Below are 16,612 nucleotides of genomic sequence, written 5' to 3'. Positions count from 1 at the left end.
AATAATAATAATAATAATAATAATAATAATAATAATAATAATAATAATAATAATAATAATAATAATAATAATAATAATAATAATAATAATAATAATAATAATAATAATAATAATAATAATAATAATAATAATAATAATAATTATAATAATAATAATAATAATAATAATAATAATAATAATAATAATAATAATAATAATAATAATAATAATAATAATAATAATAATAATAATAATAATAATAATAATAATAATAATAATAATAATAATAATAATAATAATAATAATAATAATAATACTAATAATACTAATAATACTAATAATACTAATAATAATAATAATAATAATAATAATAATAATAATAATAATAATAATAATAATAATAATAATAATAATAATGTGTGCTGACTACCATGCACTCTCTCAGCCCCAGCCAGCTGGAAAGTAGTTGTGTAGTGCTGGCTGCTGCCTGTGCACTGCAAACGCTGTGATTATGGACATTTGCATACCCTTCTTTGAACTATAGGCTCCATTCTTAGTGTTGATTACACCAGGAGCCTGTATATTCTGGCAAATTGCTATTGCCCATACTGTGAGACAGACTTTATTCTAACTGCTACTTGTGCATAGACTGACATTCTTGGCATTTGCATACACTTCTTTTAACCAAATCAAATCAAATCAAATGTATTTGTAAGGCCCGACAACACACGTTAATGTCCCCATGGGCCGGACACGTCTTCTTTAAACAAGTCAAGAAGAAACATCACAATAAGTCAAGAAACAAAACAAGAACACCATAAGGTCCAACCAATTTAAAATAAATGCAAAATAAATGAATGCAAACTGTTACAAAGGGTCAGATTAAACCGAATATATATATTTATTGCCTGAGATCCCATGTATAATATCTGCATATCGTTTGATATCCCCTGTATATTCCTTGTACAATATATACGGAATATCCCTTTACCTGGTAGCAGGACAGACCATAATATTCGTTCTCCTATTGGAAGCGATCCCCCAGCGCCATACCCCCCTCGAGCTGACTTAAAAGCTACCGCCAGGACTTGCCCAAACATGCCCGCTTTCGCCCACGGCTACGAGACCGAGAGGCGACAGAAATGAGATAAGCACTATTTGTCCACGGTACATATAAATAGGGCGCAAGAAATGTAGAACTTCCCTTGCAGTTCCCTTTTCAGTTCGCCTTCAGTTCAGTCTGGTTCAGTTATCCAAGTAACGTCTCACCCACTACGCAACGTGGGCAGGGCAGGGCTCGCATTGCCCCAAGATAGAGCCTCGTGTTATCCTAATACGTCTGTTTGTCGTATCGTTCTCTATTTATTAGTAAACCTTCATTACGAGTCAAAGACCACGTGGAGTGAGTAATTGTGCGTCGACATAGAGCACTTATTGCCCGTGCTAATAGTATAGTAACGTCAAGTTTAACCGTGCACTACCGCACCGGAGGATATCTACACCGGACCAGCAGCACCACGGGGGATTTACACCCCGCCCGCAGTGCCACTTTTCCGGCAAGGATTATTATTCTTCATTCTTCACCAAGCTACTGGAAGCAGAGAACCGTCTACACCCACTGCTGTGGGACCCACGTGCCCGTGGGGACATCACTCAAGCCCGTCTTTGTCGTACCAGAGACCCCACGGCTTCCACCTTCATCTGCGCGGAGCGCACCCTGGGATTACCAGGCTGCTTTCTCCGCTGACGCAGGGAGTAAATACACCGTCTCCAGGTGCCTTGCTACAGCTCCGTGGACCATTGACATTCCTAGAGCATTGCCCCCCCCCCTGCTGGCTTACAACCGGTAGTACACCCCTATCCCAGAATATCCCTAGATAATTCTTAATATTCACTATTGATTTGCCTGCACATTCTATTTGCCTTATAAGCGCATCCAAAGTGACAAAGTGATGTAATCTAATATCCCCTTTATGTAATAAATATTGTAAACGAGTATTTTGTGTGGAAAACCGTGTTATTGTGGGAGTGTTCTAATCTAAAATACTTATGTACAGTATTGGCCAGGAGTACATAGACGGTAGTGATTTAATGATATCAGTACTTGATTAATACAGTCAGGGAATTGTACCCCTCAGTTACAATTGGTCCTTCGAGCCGGATAATAATTAGCGTAATATTAATATAATATTAATATTGACATGGCCGATGACGAACACTCCACAAACGGTTCTCCTAAGCTAGATCGCCCGCAGCGCAGACGACAGCCACCTCCCTATCTAGAGGCATACTCTGTCAGTCCAATACCTAGCTTTAAAGGGAAGTTAAACGCGGAAAAAGTAGAAAGTAAAATTATGTCTGACCTTAACAACCAGGTTACCCCGACCACAGAGGCCCTACTGGGTTCTAATGTAACTGACCAAGCTCACGGTGGGGACCAGGAGGGAACTGACACGACTTTACCCCCAGACAATACCGAAACGCGCACCCAGGAGACGGATCTCCTCGGTACGCAACAGGAGAACGGATCTCCAACCAGTACTGCCGGGAGCCGATCGCCCCGAACGGCGTCTTCCCCCAGCGAGGCGGACAAGATGCTGGCGCAGGCACTCATCGCCACCCTGGCAGCCTCCACCGAACGCGATCGACTTCAAGCGCAACAGACGTGCGAGCGCGAACATTACGCAGGTGAGCGAGAGCGCTTCCAGGCGCAACAAAGGAGTGAAGACGACTGCATAAGGCTGGAGACCAGACGCCTCCAGACAGAAGAGAACATCGAGAGAAGCCACGCCGACGTCGCAAATGCACAGCTCCACGCCGCCCATGCCAGCGCCAATGCCCAGCGCGACGTCGCCAACGCACAGCGCGACGCTGCCCAGGCCAGCGCCAATGCGCAGCGCGACATCGCCAATGCCCAGCGCGAAGCAGCGCGCGACGCAGCCCATGCCCGGCGCGAGGCAGAGCGCGACCGGCTGCAGGCGGAGCTGATGGACAAACTGGTTGCCATGGCGACACCCCCTCACTCCGCACGGAGCTCTCAGAGGTCGTCAAGACATGGGTCTAGGACACATTCCCCTACCCGCCTACAGGAGGATCCTGTCCACGTCTCCGAACCCCCTCCCCAGCCGGTCCATACGAGACCTAGCAACCGGGGTACAGAACCGAACCACGCCGAGAGACTGAACCGAAGACTCCAGGTCCTAGCAGAGGAAGAGGAGGAGGAAGAGGAGGAGTTTCAAGCCGACCAGCAGCAACGTACTCAGGACCAGGAGGTCCAGTACAGCCCAGAAGTCAGCCCCGAGGCCCTGCGCTACAAACCCCCGACTCAACTCACGGGTGAGTTTGACGCACCGTCAGCCCCGAGGAACAGCACCTGGGTACCCGACCTTCGGTACCCACCAAATACCAGCCCAAGACGACACGCAAGAGGAGACTCGCCTAGGAGGCCTCTCCCCCAACGCTCACCGATGTGCCAGTCATCCATGACATCATACATTGCCACGCCGTCATTTCCCGACTTCGCCTACGAGAGTCGAGCACAGTACACGGAGCTCCGGATGTGCCTAGAGACAATGATGGTGGATGTCGCTGATGAACGCCACAAGTATGCAATATTACTGAAGCACCTGAAAGTACCGCGAGCGCACAATATAGCGCTGGCCTATGCCACCTCTTCGACACCATACACAGCGGCCCTGGCAGCGCTGGACCAGAGATATGGACGTATCTGGGATTACGTAATAGAAGAGATAAGGCATATTGACCGCTTACCCCCAGCCACAGACAATCGCTCACTAGACGACCTGTCAATCAAAGTGCAGTCCCTGGTAGGGATGCTGGGAGCGCAACGGGAAAAGGGCAGGCATGAGCTATACGCCAACTCTAATGTCGAGAGGATTTTGGAGAAGCTGCCACCCGCAAGACAGGAGCGTTTTAGGCGGCAGAGAGACTACCGAGATCCCGACGGCCCCGAACCATCCCTCCTTGATCTAGCCGACTTCCTGGCGAGAGAAGTCAGCAGCTTACGACTGGATACATTCGGGCGGAGCACGCCAAGCTCCAGAGAGGGACCCAGGAGAATAAATGATGGAAGAAGATCGGTGACTGTCATGCACCAATCAGAGTCAGTACCGCAGCACCAGAACCACAACACCCCCTCGACGAAAGAGGACCAGTGGAAGATTGAGTGCCAGTACTGTGAGGGAGAACATCGGCTCCATCAGTGCGAAGATTTCAAGAAGCTGACCACGGATGATGTGAGCCAGTGGGTCAAGGACCACCGCCGCTGCTTCCGCTGCGCGCGCAGCCACCTAGCAGCTGAGTGCCACCTGAAGAAAAAGTGCAGCAGGTGCGGTGGCACCCACCTGGAGGTCCTGCACGACATCAACAAGCGTCACCCAGGACAACAGAGTGGGCCCGTCGCGGTACTGTACCATGCCGAGGCGGTGGCACCAGCACCGAAGAGCCACCAGACCGCTCCCTACTGTACCTACTGCGACGGCGGACACTGGCTGGCACAGTGCGCCGAATATAAGACACTGAACCCCGTCCAAGTGAACCAGTGGCGTGAGGCGGTCCAGGCGGGCGCCGCTTACCGCGCAGGGGCGGCCCAGGCGGGCGCAGCTTACCGCACAGCACTGTGCGGAGCCCACCAGAAGGTCCAAGACAACCGACCAACAGGAGTGCTCCACATTGACCAGCACAGCGAGACCCCCCGAGTGCTCCTCAAAGTGGCCAGAGTGCTCCTGAGCCACGGGGACAAAGTCATGGACACTTACGCCGTCCTTGATGACGGGTCAGAGAAGACCCTTCTGCTCGCGTCCGCTGCGGCCCAGCTGGGACTGCGGGGGAGCGAGAACCAAATGACGATTCGGACAATAAGAAGAGATTTAAAGACGATAAAGGGCGAGAATGTCTCCTTCACTATCGCAGCAAGCGGGCAGCCAGAGCGACGGTATAGGATTACAAATGCTTTCACCAGCCAAGAAATAGGACTATCACAGTACACCTACCCCATCCCACAGCTGATGGATAAGTGTGTGCACCTGCGTCAACTACCTATCCCGCTCATAGACGGCGCCACCCCGACCCTGCTGATAGGCTCCGACCATGCAGACCTCATCGTCCCGATAGACCGGGTCCATACCGGAACCCGAGGCTGTCCTGCAGCAGTCGAGACCCGCCTAGGGTGGACACTACAAGGCCCCCTCGCTAAATCTCTCAACCGAACAGCAGCCACTAGCTGCCTACACACAGAGGCGAGCGACACCGGCCTCTCCCCCATACAGCAGAGGCTATTGACATTAAGCGAGAGGCCCGTGAGAGAACCGTGGGTACCAGAGGGAGTTCGGAACTCCACCCCCCTCAGCTGCGCTTCAGACGTAGCTGACCTCGAACCCAGCACCCCAAGCGACTCCTTGACGGGGCGGCCGGGACCGGCCCCTCCTCACACGGGGTACAGAGCGAACAAGAGAAACAGACGGAGGAGGAGAAAGCACAGCCAAGCACAGATCAAAGCAGTCTCAGGCCCGCTTCCTCCTAAGCCCCCCTTCATCCCGTCCAGTCGTCATGACCATAGACCAGTCACTACCCCGAGCTGCGTGGCCGGCCGGCCGCGTAAGCAAAGTGACCACTGGTACCGACGGAAAGGTCAGAGTGGCAGAAGTGCTCGGCCAAGGGCGGATCTACAACCGACCCGTGGCGAGGCTGATAGAGTCGCCAAGGCTCCCCGACTCGCCTAATGACGACCATGACCCCTGACTTTGTGAACTGCCCGACCCCTCACAGACATTGAGTAGTGGACAGTGCGGTTAATCTGTCTCTGCTTAGCTAATTAGGTGGGACTAATTAGGGGGCGGCTGTTACAAAGGGTCAGATTAAACCGAATATATATATTTATTGCCTGAGATCCCATGTATAATATCTGCATATCGTTTGATATCCCCTGTATATTCCTTGTACAATATATACGGAATATCCCTTTACCTGGTAGCAGGACAGACCATAATATTCGTTCTCCTATTGGAAGCGATCCCCCAGCGCCATACCCCCCTCGAGCTGACTTAAAAGCTACCGCCAGGACTTGCCCAAACATGCCCGCTTTCGCCCACGGCTACGAGACCGAGAGGCGACAGAAATGAGATAGGCACTATTTGTCCACGGTACATATAAATAGGGCGCAAGAAATGTAGAACTTCCCTTGCAGTTCCCTTTTCAGTTCGCCTTCAGTTCAGTCTGGTTCAGTTATCCAAGTAACGTCTCACCCACTACGCAACGTGGGCAGGGCAGGGCTCGCATTGCCCCAAGATAGAGCCTCGTGTTATCCTAATACGTCTGTTTGTCGTATCGTTCTCTATTTATTAGTAAACCTTCATTACGAGTCAAAGACCACGTGGAGTCAGTAATTGTGCGTCGACATAGAGCACTTATTGCCCGTGCTAATAGTATAGTAACGTCAAGTTTAACCGTGCACTACCGCACCGGAGGATATCTACACCGGACCAGCAGCACCACGGGGGATTTACACCCCGCCCGCAGTGCCACTTTTCCGGCAAGGATTATTATTCTTCATTCTTCACCAAGCTACTGGAAGCAGAGAACCGTCTACACCCACTGCTGTGGGACCCACGTGCCCGTGGGGACATCACTCAAGCCCGTCTTTGTCGTACCAGAGACCCCACGGCTTCCACCTTCATCTGCGCGGAGCGCACCCTGGGATTACCAGGCTGCTTTCTCCGCTGACGCAGGGAGTAAATACACCGTCTCCAGGTGCCTTGCTACAGCTCCGTGGACCATTGACATTCCTAGAGCATTGCCCCCCCCCTGCTGGCTTACAACCGGTAGTACACCCCTATCCCAGAATATCCCTAGATAATTCTTAATATTCACTATTGATTTGCCTGCACATTCTATTTGCCTTATAAGCGCATCCAAAGTGACAAAGTGATGTAATCTAATATCCCCTTTATGTAATAAATATTGTAAACGAGTATTTTGTGTGGAAAACCGTGTTATTGTGGGAGTGTTCTAATCTAAAATACTTATGTACAGTATTGGCCAGGAGTACATAGACGGTAGTGATTTAATGATATCAGTACTTGATTAATACAGTCAGGGAATTGTACCCCTCAGTTACACAAACACTCCCAGACATACCCCACGCGAAGGTAAGGAAAAACTCACTAAAACCTAGCAATAGGAAAAAATGCACCACAGGCAATGTGGAGGAGAGAAACCTTATGTAGACACCTGAATATGTCTAACAATAATTCAATGTGTCTAACGTGAATTCCTTGCATTCTCTGTGTCCGCGAGGACGTTGTGTAACTGGCTGACCGCTCTTGATCCTCCCTATCCTAACATTGACACTTAACTTGCTGACCTCCCTTGATCCTCCCTATCGTAACATTGACACTTAATAGTGGGACATGATACAGGTACCGCCAGGGGGAGCTGGTGGCGACGTTGGGCAGGGAGACACAGGTGAAGAAGGATGGGCTCAGGGCGCGGCGCCAACGGAGGAACTTCCTCTTCATCGTTTTCCAGAGAGGGAAGAGGACGCACGGAGCTGGAGCTCCGGACATCAAGCACACGAGATATAAACCCAGTTACGAAGCGGGTTAGTAATGAGTATGCGATAGCTTAGCTTTTAGTTAATGCGGAAGAGACATTGTGAACGAAGAAGCAGACGAGCTACTGCCGAAGAGTGTGGTAGATATTGCCCACATTGCGTTTTAGCTGAAGTATAGGCGTCATGACAGGGGGTTTACCACGACCCACAGCTTAGCTTCAGTTAGGCTAGCACCACAGTTTAGCCCGCGTGTCGCCCCACCCCTTCAGCCCAACAGCGGACGTCACTACACTGCACGCTCCTCCAGCCCCTCCGAGCCGTTACCCCAGGAGTCACTTGCCCAACGTCTACCCAGCCCCGCTGCCTGCTATCACGGGACCTCTCGATGGCCATCTCACCACACGGACGGTTGGTGGTGGGAGCAGGCCCGCCACTTGGTTAAGTACACTGAAGCCGGTTACAGCGAGCGCTCCGAGTGCTGAAACTTTATCGGTAGACGTTCTCTCTGTGCGGCGCGGGCTCATTAAGGGGCGAAGAGAAGCAGTGCTTTGAACTGACGCTGGTAACAGTGTTTAGGGGCGCCCCAACCTTTATTATTTTGGGGAAAGCTGGCTATAGGTAGGACTTTTATTTGCAACGTGGGCCCACTGTAATTTTGGTTGAATGTGATAATAATGTCTGTTCTTTTACAAAAATCCCATTGAATGACTCCTTTATCCCTCTCCCTCTTCCTCCCCTCTCTCCCCACCTACGGGGAAGCGAAGCAGTAGATAAACCCTTAAAGGGAAGAGGTTATTACTGTGTCTAGCCCAGTGTGGGAAGAACTTTAGTCTGTATTGTAGAGCGAGAGCACTAAGTGCCCAGTGCGGGAATAACTTTCATCCATGTGTACATCCTTGTAACGTAAACCAGACTTTCAGTAAAAGAGAGTTAAATCGGACCACTGTGTGCGTGTTAATGTGCATTTTATCTAACCCTTTCCTTTCCGGGTAATGCTCATTACAATTTAACCCTTTCCTCACCCCCCTGCCTATAGTTCATTGGGAAAGGTCTCTACTCGTCAATCAGGAAGGGTACTGCTTTGGGGAGCGAATATATTATCCATCCTTACTGCCATCGGGTGTGGGAGGGCCCAGGAAGTATTGGGGGAAGTGTGGGTGTGTGGGGAGCTACTGCTGATCGCCCTGGAGGGCAAGAAGGACCAGCGCACCATCCCTAGGTTAGTGAATCCTAGGCCCCATCCACTCCCGCTGCTCGACCTCCACTTCAACTCTCCTGGCCTACAGTCGGGAACTCAGCCGGACCCAGCTCTGCTGCGTTCTCACTACCAGGTGGCCGTGTACATCCACTCCCATAAAGCAGGGATAATCCACCCTGCTACACTTAGAAGGGCCAATTCAAGGGGGGATCTCCTTTCTTAGATGTCGGTGATAGTAGTGTTGCAGACGGACAGTTGGTAAGCATGCACTCATGTGTGTAGTGAAACACAGATGAATGCATGCAATAGCAACTGAACATTTAGAAAAATTTAAGATAGAGCTGATAGCGATAGCAAGTTAGCAACTGAACATTTTGAAAGATTAAAGATAGAGCTGATAGCGGATCTATTTGAGGCACAGGGGCGGCGCAAAGACGGGACGTTCAACACTTCGGTCATAACTCCGAGACAGCCGGAGACAGCGAGACAGGGGGCGGCGCAGAGAGGGTCGCAACATCATCGCGGGATGTCCAGCACTCTGGTCATCACTCTGGGACAGCAACTCACAGGGAGACAGGGAGACAGGGAGACAAGGGAGACAGGGAGACAGGGAGACAGGGAGACGGGACAGGCGCGACAACCACACATTCTCAATGTCAATTACACCAGGAACAGGTATAAAATTGCAATTGCACATACCTTACATATAGTTTGGTTCTGTATTGGCGTCTGCACACAAAGCTGTACCTTCTAATCATCTGTATTGGTATCTATACATACTGAACCAGTCTTTATTGTTGTGATTGGTTTACATGGTCTATTATTAACTCCACCTACAGTATTGTATCATATATAGATATAATATATCAGCCCATTTGCACCGTTTACACCATGGTACATTGCTGCTCACTATGTCTATATGTTTCGATTCCCATCTAATATCTAACTTTTATCTAGATACTGTATGTATTATTTGATCTATTTTGACTTGTCTTGTTTTCGTTTGTTACAGTTTTTGTTCTGATCTAGTCAGCATATACCTTTTGCTTTCTAATCTGGATACTGGATGAACAGTAGCCTATTGATTGTCTTATTTTGTTATTAACAGTAATGATTATATATTAACTTGACCGATGAACAAGTGATTTTGTTTGCAGATAATTTTTTGGGAAGACAATTGAACACTGTTTGAATTGTTTTAAGGTGTATTGCAATAAGGGGTATGACCAGATAATCTAACTGCTTCTTCCTATTCCTTTTTTCCTTACTTGATTATATGTATATTTGTTCAAAATAAACTATTAATTCATTCATAATTGTACTTGCAATGCTGCTTTTCTATCTATCTATCTATCTATCTATCTATCTATCTATCTATCTATCTATCTATCTATCTATCTATCTATCTATCTATCTATCTATCTATCTATCTATCTATCTATCTATCTATCTATCTATCTATCTATCTATCTATCTATCTATCTATCTATCTATCTATCTATCTATCTATCTATCTATCTATCTATCTATCTATCTATCTATCTATCTATCTATCTATCTATCTATCTATCTATCTATCTATCTATCTATCTATCTATCTATCTATCTATCTATCTATCTATCTATCTATCGCTTGTCAAGTCTCCGTTGGAAAAGAGATTCTTAATCTCAAAGATTAAATAGAATATAATGAACATCTATCTACGCTGTAAACATGTTCACTGGTATTGGTCTGGGTTAGTCCTAAGCTAAAACTATAGATATACCATATACTGTACATTATTTCCATCAGTACTATGGTAAAAATGGACATGTCACTTTCCTCTGTACTGCATCTGGTGGTGGGGAGGTCAGAGCCAGCGGAGGATTACAGTAAGAGACCCTGACGTGTGCTCCATATCCTTGGCATGCTGAAGGAGCCACTCCATACTGAACTCAAATGAAGCCAAGTGCCCTCAGACTCTGGCGGAGGGCAAAAGCGCCCTATCTGGAGAGATTGTTTTCAGAGTATGCAGAAAACTAATTACAAGAAATAAATTAATTTCACGCTGCTGCCTTGGAATTAATTGCGTCTTTAAAGAAGTGACTGGAAGTGATGGCTCAAGCAGTAGCGATAAGAGTGTGGACACACAAAGTGTTCCGTTCGTTTAGACAACTTGCCAGTGTCAGGCCAGGCGCAGGAGGTCACTTTGTGTTCCTTCAAGAAACACACTAGATCGTTTTTTTTTTTTTTATCAAGAATTCAATGCAGTAGGCTTCACACCATACAGCATGGATGTTATAGTAGACACATACATTAGCTTACTGAAGAGTTTACAAGTTTCACGGCAGACTAAAAATGATTTAGGTGATGTTAGGAAATTGAGGAGGAGCACCACCCATTCCAATTCCAATATGTTATTTCCATGGCCTAGAAAGGTTCAATATCAATATTTGTGAACATGAGCTAGTCTCTCCCAAAGCCAGAAAACAGAGAAGTTATGAAACAAACTTGTGATGTCATAAAGTATAAAGTCTTTGGGGGGGATTTTGTGGACCCACATAACGTTTGTTTTCTTTTTTCTATAGTTCTCTACAGTTTCTCAGTTGTGAAACAGGATTTTCTTTTTTTTTACTTACATTTTAATTTAACATTTATAGACATACAACACAGACAATACTTACAATGACATCCATAACACAACAATATACAAACATGGGTACCTTGAATATGGCGTTGTTCAGCCGCCCAAACCCCCATAAGAGGGACCCCCCCCCCCTCCCGCCATCCACCCCTAGAAACTGGGCTCCCCCACATCCCAGGTCCGTCCCACGCGGGGCCGAGCACTCAGCGACACAGGTCCCTTGAATTTAATTGGGCCAGGCTCAGTAGATGGGCGAGGGGTGGTACTCCCCCCCCACCGAGCCAAGCCCGCTACCTCCCATGTCACCAAGCACCCCACCCCACACACAAAGAACCCACAACCTACAAGACCCCCCCCCCCTGAGCTAAGCCCGTAGAACTCCCCCATATCCCAGGCCGATGCGCGCGGAGCCGGGCCCCCAGCAACACGGGTCCCTTAAATTAATTGGGCCAGGTCCAGTAGAGGAGAGGGACCGAGTCTCCCCCCCACCGAGCCAAGCCCGCTACCTCCCATGTCACCGAGAGCCCCACCCCACGCCCACCGACCCCGCAACACACAGGACCCCACTGGGCAAAGCTCAGCCGCTCTGACCCCATAAGAGAAACCCCTCCCTCCCGCCCTCCTCCCCAAGAAACAGGACACCCCCATATCCTGGTCCACCATGCACGGAGCCGAGCACCCAGAGCCCCCCCTGCCCCCGCCCGACCGCCAGGCCCCCGGCCCACGAGACCCCCAAGCCCAGGCCCACAGAAGGCCTAAGCACCACGCCTCAATGGCCCCCCGACCCCCCGCGACCCCAAGCCCGGTGCCCCCCCGGCCCGGTGACCATACCGCCCAGGCATCGGCGGCCGAGGGGCCCCAGGAAACCCCACCCCCCCATACCGATCCCACAACACACAAGGGCCCCCCTCCCCCGGGTCAAACCGCCGGAACGATGACCCCTCCCCCCGACATTCCCCCCCACTGAACTCAGCCTGCCCACTTCTGTACCTCCCATGTCACCGATATCACTATATACATTTATGAAAAAATTAAACTGACAACACAATAAGAAAAAATTAAATGAAAATAAAATAAGCTATATGGTTAGCACTCTTTCCCCCGTTGGCGTTTTGGAGGGGAATCAGCTCTCCTATTGGAGAAGCCCCACCCCTAGTGACGGAGATACCCCCCAATGGAGATTCTCCAAGCCTCTCTTCATGTCCAACATTTTGAATTCTTGTTCTTCACAATTGTCCATGTGCACATTTAAAGCAACTGCTATTCTAACATAAAAAAAGGCTAAAGACAATTGGCACTTCCCAGGTTTTTTACCCCTGTTGGTGGGCTGGAGGGGTAAGGCTCTTCTGGAGAGGGCCCCTCCTATAACGACGGAGATATCCCCAATGGGGATTCTCCAATGCCCCTATTATTGTGCAACATTTTATTTGAATTTGTATCTTTCATATGATAGTACAGTTCCAGAGCTCCCGGTCAGGTCTCCAAATGTGTTTCCCCATGTTCCCCGTCGTCTTAGTTGTGCGCCATGTGTGTTAGTGTTAGTGTCTTCAGTTTAATCTAGTATGTGTTATTTATATTATATGTCCCGAATCAAGACCCAATTTTCCCAACTAATGTGTTTACCTTGTCTGTATTCCCAGTGGTCTGTGTGTTATCTGCAGTGTGTCTCGAGTCATAACATCCATTCACTATCAAATAATATGCATATGTGGTATTGAATCTTGGTCGGTGTGTGTGACCTCAGTGCTCGAGTCCTGTTTGGTGTGTGAGTTCTCGTTATTTGAATCCTGGCTGGTCTGGTTGATCCCGGTGCTCGAATCCCGGTTGGTGTGTGTGACCTCAATGCTCGCATCTTGGCCGGTCTGGGCAATCTCCGTGCTTGCATCTCGGATGGTCCGGTTGACCTCGGTGACCGAGTCCTGTTTGGTCCGGGTGTATCCAGCATCTCTTTGTCCTTCTTTTGGGGGTCATTTGTTTTATTTCTTTTTAATTAGCCTCCATGCTCCTCTGAATATTCTGTATTGCATCGAGTCCAGTCTGCGTGTTGGTTTGCATGTTAGCATCGTTAGCGTTCTGTATTGCTTCTAGCCTGATCCGAATGCTAGCTTGCATATTCATCGTTAGCTTCCATGTTAGCTTGTAGCTTCGTCACCAGCCTCGCTGTTGTCTAATGTTTTTATTTCTTTTAAATTAGCCTCCATGCTCCTCTGAATATTCTGTATTGCATCGAGTCCAGTCTGCGTGTTGGTTTGCATGTTAGCATCGTTAGCGTTCTGCATTGCTTCTAGCCTGATCCGAATGCGTGCTTGCATATTCATCGTGTTAGCTTCCATGTTAGCTTGTAGCTCCGTCTCCAGCCAGGCCTCGCTGTGGTCTAACGTTATGTTAGCTTGTTTTACTTGCTGCGTCATCCCCTCGTGTTGTACCTTTCCCTTCGTTGTATTTTCTTTGTCAGGGGTCATTCTTCTCTCACTTCTCCTCGAGTTTTTTGCACTGGGTCTTGTCATCGTTCTTTTATCTTCGAGTTGTTACTTTTTATCGTGTTTTATAACTTTTTATTACCTTTCTTGAATTTTGGACCGGGAGCTCTGTTCTGCAACTGCTCACCTGCTCCTCGCCAAACCGGAAGTCATGAAACAGAAAATGTACCTACTGTATGAACTCCGAACATTTGCCTGGGTGCTCTCAGTGTGAATATCTCTCCCAATTAATCATCTATGGAGCAGCTGAATGAATGAATGAATGAAAACTTTATTTAACAGATTGCAGAATAGGTACAATACAGTACGGCTCAATACACACAATGTTAAGGGGATGCAGACCAGAGAAAGACGGGGTCCCCCATTTTCAATTCATAGTGACATTTATGACATACACAACATACATGACATCATGACATTTATGGCATAGAGACATACATGACATACAGTACTGTTACATTTGTGACATATACGATATGCAAATATACAGTACTGTTACCCATAGATCTAACAGAGAATATATACATATGATGGGGAGGAGACTGTACATTAGGAGGGGGTGGGTGGGTGGGAGAAAAAATATATATACGGTGGGGTGAGAATATATACATATGGTGGGGAGGAGACTGTCTATTAGGAGGGGGGGGGTGGACATTTACGGTGGCCAGTTTCGAATTGCAGCCTCCCGTAGGTTTTGAATGTGGGTAGGGATTCACATCTTTTTACGGCTGTGGGTAGGGCGTTCCACATTGTTGTTGCATAATTGCGAAATGTGTTTAGTCCCTTGTTTGTGCCGAATCTGGGTTGCACATGATTTGTGGAACTCCCTCTGGTGTTGTGGGCGTGGTATTCACTGACCTTTGGGAAGTATTTCGACATGTACATGGGTACCTTAGTGGTGTACTGTATCTTGTAGACCAGGCCCATTGCAAGTTGCTGTACTCTGTTGTCTACTCTAAGCCATCCAGGTAGTCAAAGTGGGCAGTGTGTGAAAATCATCCCCATGATGGGGTTGGTTGTCAGAGTGTCTTTGATAGGTGATTAACTCTTTGTTACAATACGTTGGAAAATGAGAGGGATACACATTTCAAGCCAACATCTTAAGCTTCAATTTAATGTACAATGACTATAAAGATGTTTTGATGATGAGCAATTCACACTAGAGTAAAAAGTGTGACAACTATCCCTGTTCTCCCCTATATATTATCTGTTAGGATCTCTGTTTAACAGTACTGTATATTTGCTTATTGTGTATGTCACAAATGTAACAGTACTTTATACCTGTATGTCATGTATTGTCATAAATGTCATGATATATATCTGTATGGCCCCTGTAAATGTACAAACCCCCCCATCCCACCCCCTCCTAATGTACAGTTTCCTCCCCCTCGTATGTATATATTTTCTGTTAGGATTTTCTGTTAAGATAACAGTAGGCCTACTGTATATTTGCATATCTTGTATGTCACAAATGTAACAGTATACTGTATACCTGTATGTCTTGTATGTCAGAAATGTCAAGATATATATCTGTATGTTGCGTATGTCATTAATGTCATTATGAATTGAAAATGGGGGACCCTGATGTAAACAAGACGAAAGTATTTCTCTGGTCTGCATCCCCTTAACAATTGTGTGTATTGAGCCGTACTGTATTGTACCCATTCTGCAATCTGTTAATAAAGTTTTCAATCAATCAATCAAAAACCTCCATCCGATTCCCCACCCATATCAAACTCTCAGCTGTGACTTTTCATTCCAACCCTACAGTACACGTTACACCGAGTGGGTGGAATATAACTTATTACAATTGACCATATTCACACGGCAGCCAGATCATTATGTCATGCTGAGGTTGCCATAGGAGCAAAATGGCCACTGTGTGAATATGGTCAACAACATTAAGAGACAACTGCTGTTACTGTACGTGCAAACCAACCCTGCAGTCCCTTCACCAGGTCAGCATGACTTTGCCATCCGTGTTTCAACTCTAACAAGTCACTGTGGAGAATGTGAACTCACACACCCACAGCCGTTAGAGGGACACCACGAATACAATGTCAACGTGTTGAATATTCATGTGATTCTTCATACATGTAATTGGTGCCACAGGTGATTAATGTGTTTGCCTCATCGCAATTATACATATGGTTTGTGGGCTTCTACCTATATCGTAAAATAGTGTTTATTTCTGTGGAGAAAAATGCATTACACTATTCGAATCAACATAAAAAAAAAAAAAATGTTCATTGCTAAACACAACTGTGGGGAATAACAGATTTGCGGTTAGTGCTTAAAATGCCCTCTTAACATATTTGGGTTAACAGCTTATTTTCATTATTTTGTGGTGCGGAACCAATTAAATAATATTTGAGGATTAAAACATGAGTTGAGTGACTTTTCAAGAGAATCTTAATTGGCCCCCGTGGGAGTTCCGAGTGGGAATCCTTGATGTTCAAACCTCGGCCACATCCTCTCGTAATTGTGATGGCATATAATTGTAATCTGGGCAGATAACATTGTTGTATTTTCTTTTTTACAGGATTTCAATGTTTGATCGTGGAAAGAGGTCAGTTTCACTCAGATCATTTATTTCCACGTCTCTCTACTGGTCCACTGTCAGCCGAGATCAACTACTCGTCAACATAATCATAACGACAGATGGTCCCATTCTGTGCTTTCTAATCATGTCTTCAGCTTCAGAGATCAATTCATCCATTTGAGACATAAATCTGCATCTTATCTAACCTAAAATACTGTA

Source organism: Notolepis coatsorum (genome assembly GCF_963971535.1).
Source record: "Notolepis coatsorum genome assembly, chromosome: 13".
Taxonomy (NCBI): Eukaryota; Metazoa; Chordata; class Actinopteri; order Aulopiformes; family Paralepididae; genus Notolepis; species Notolepis coatsorum.
This window is presented reverse-complemented; position numbering follows the sequence as displayed.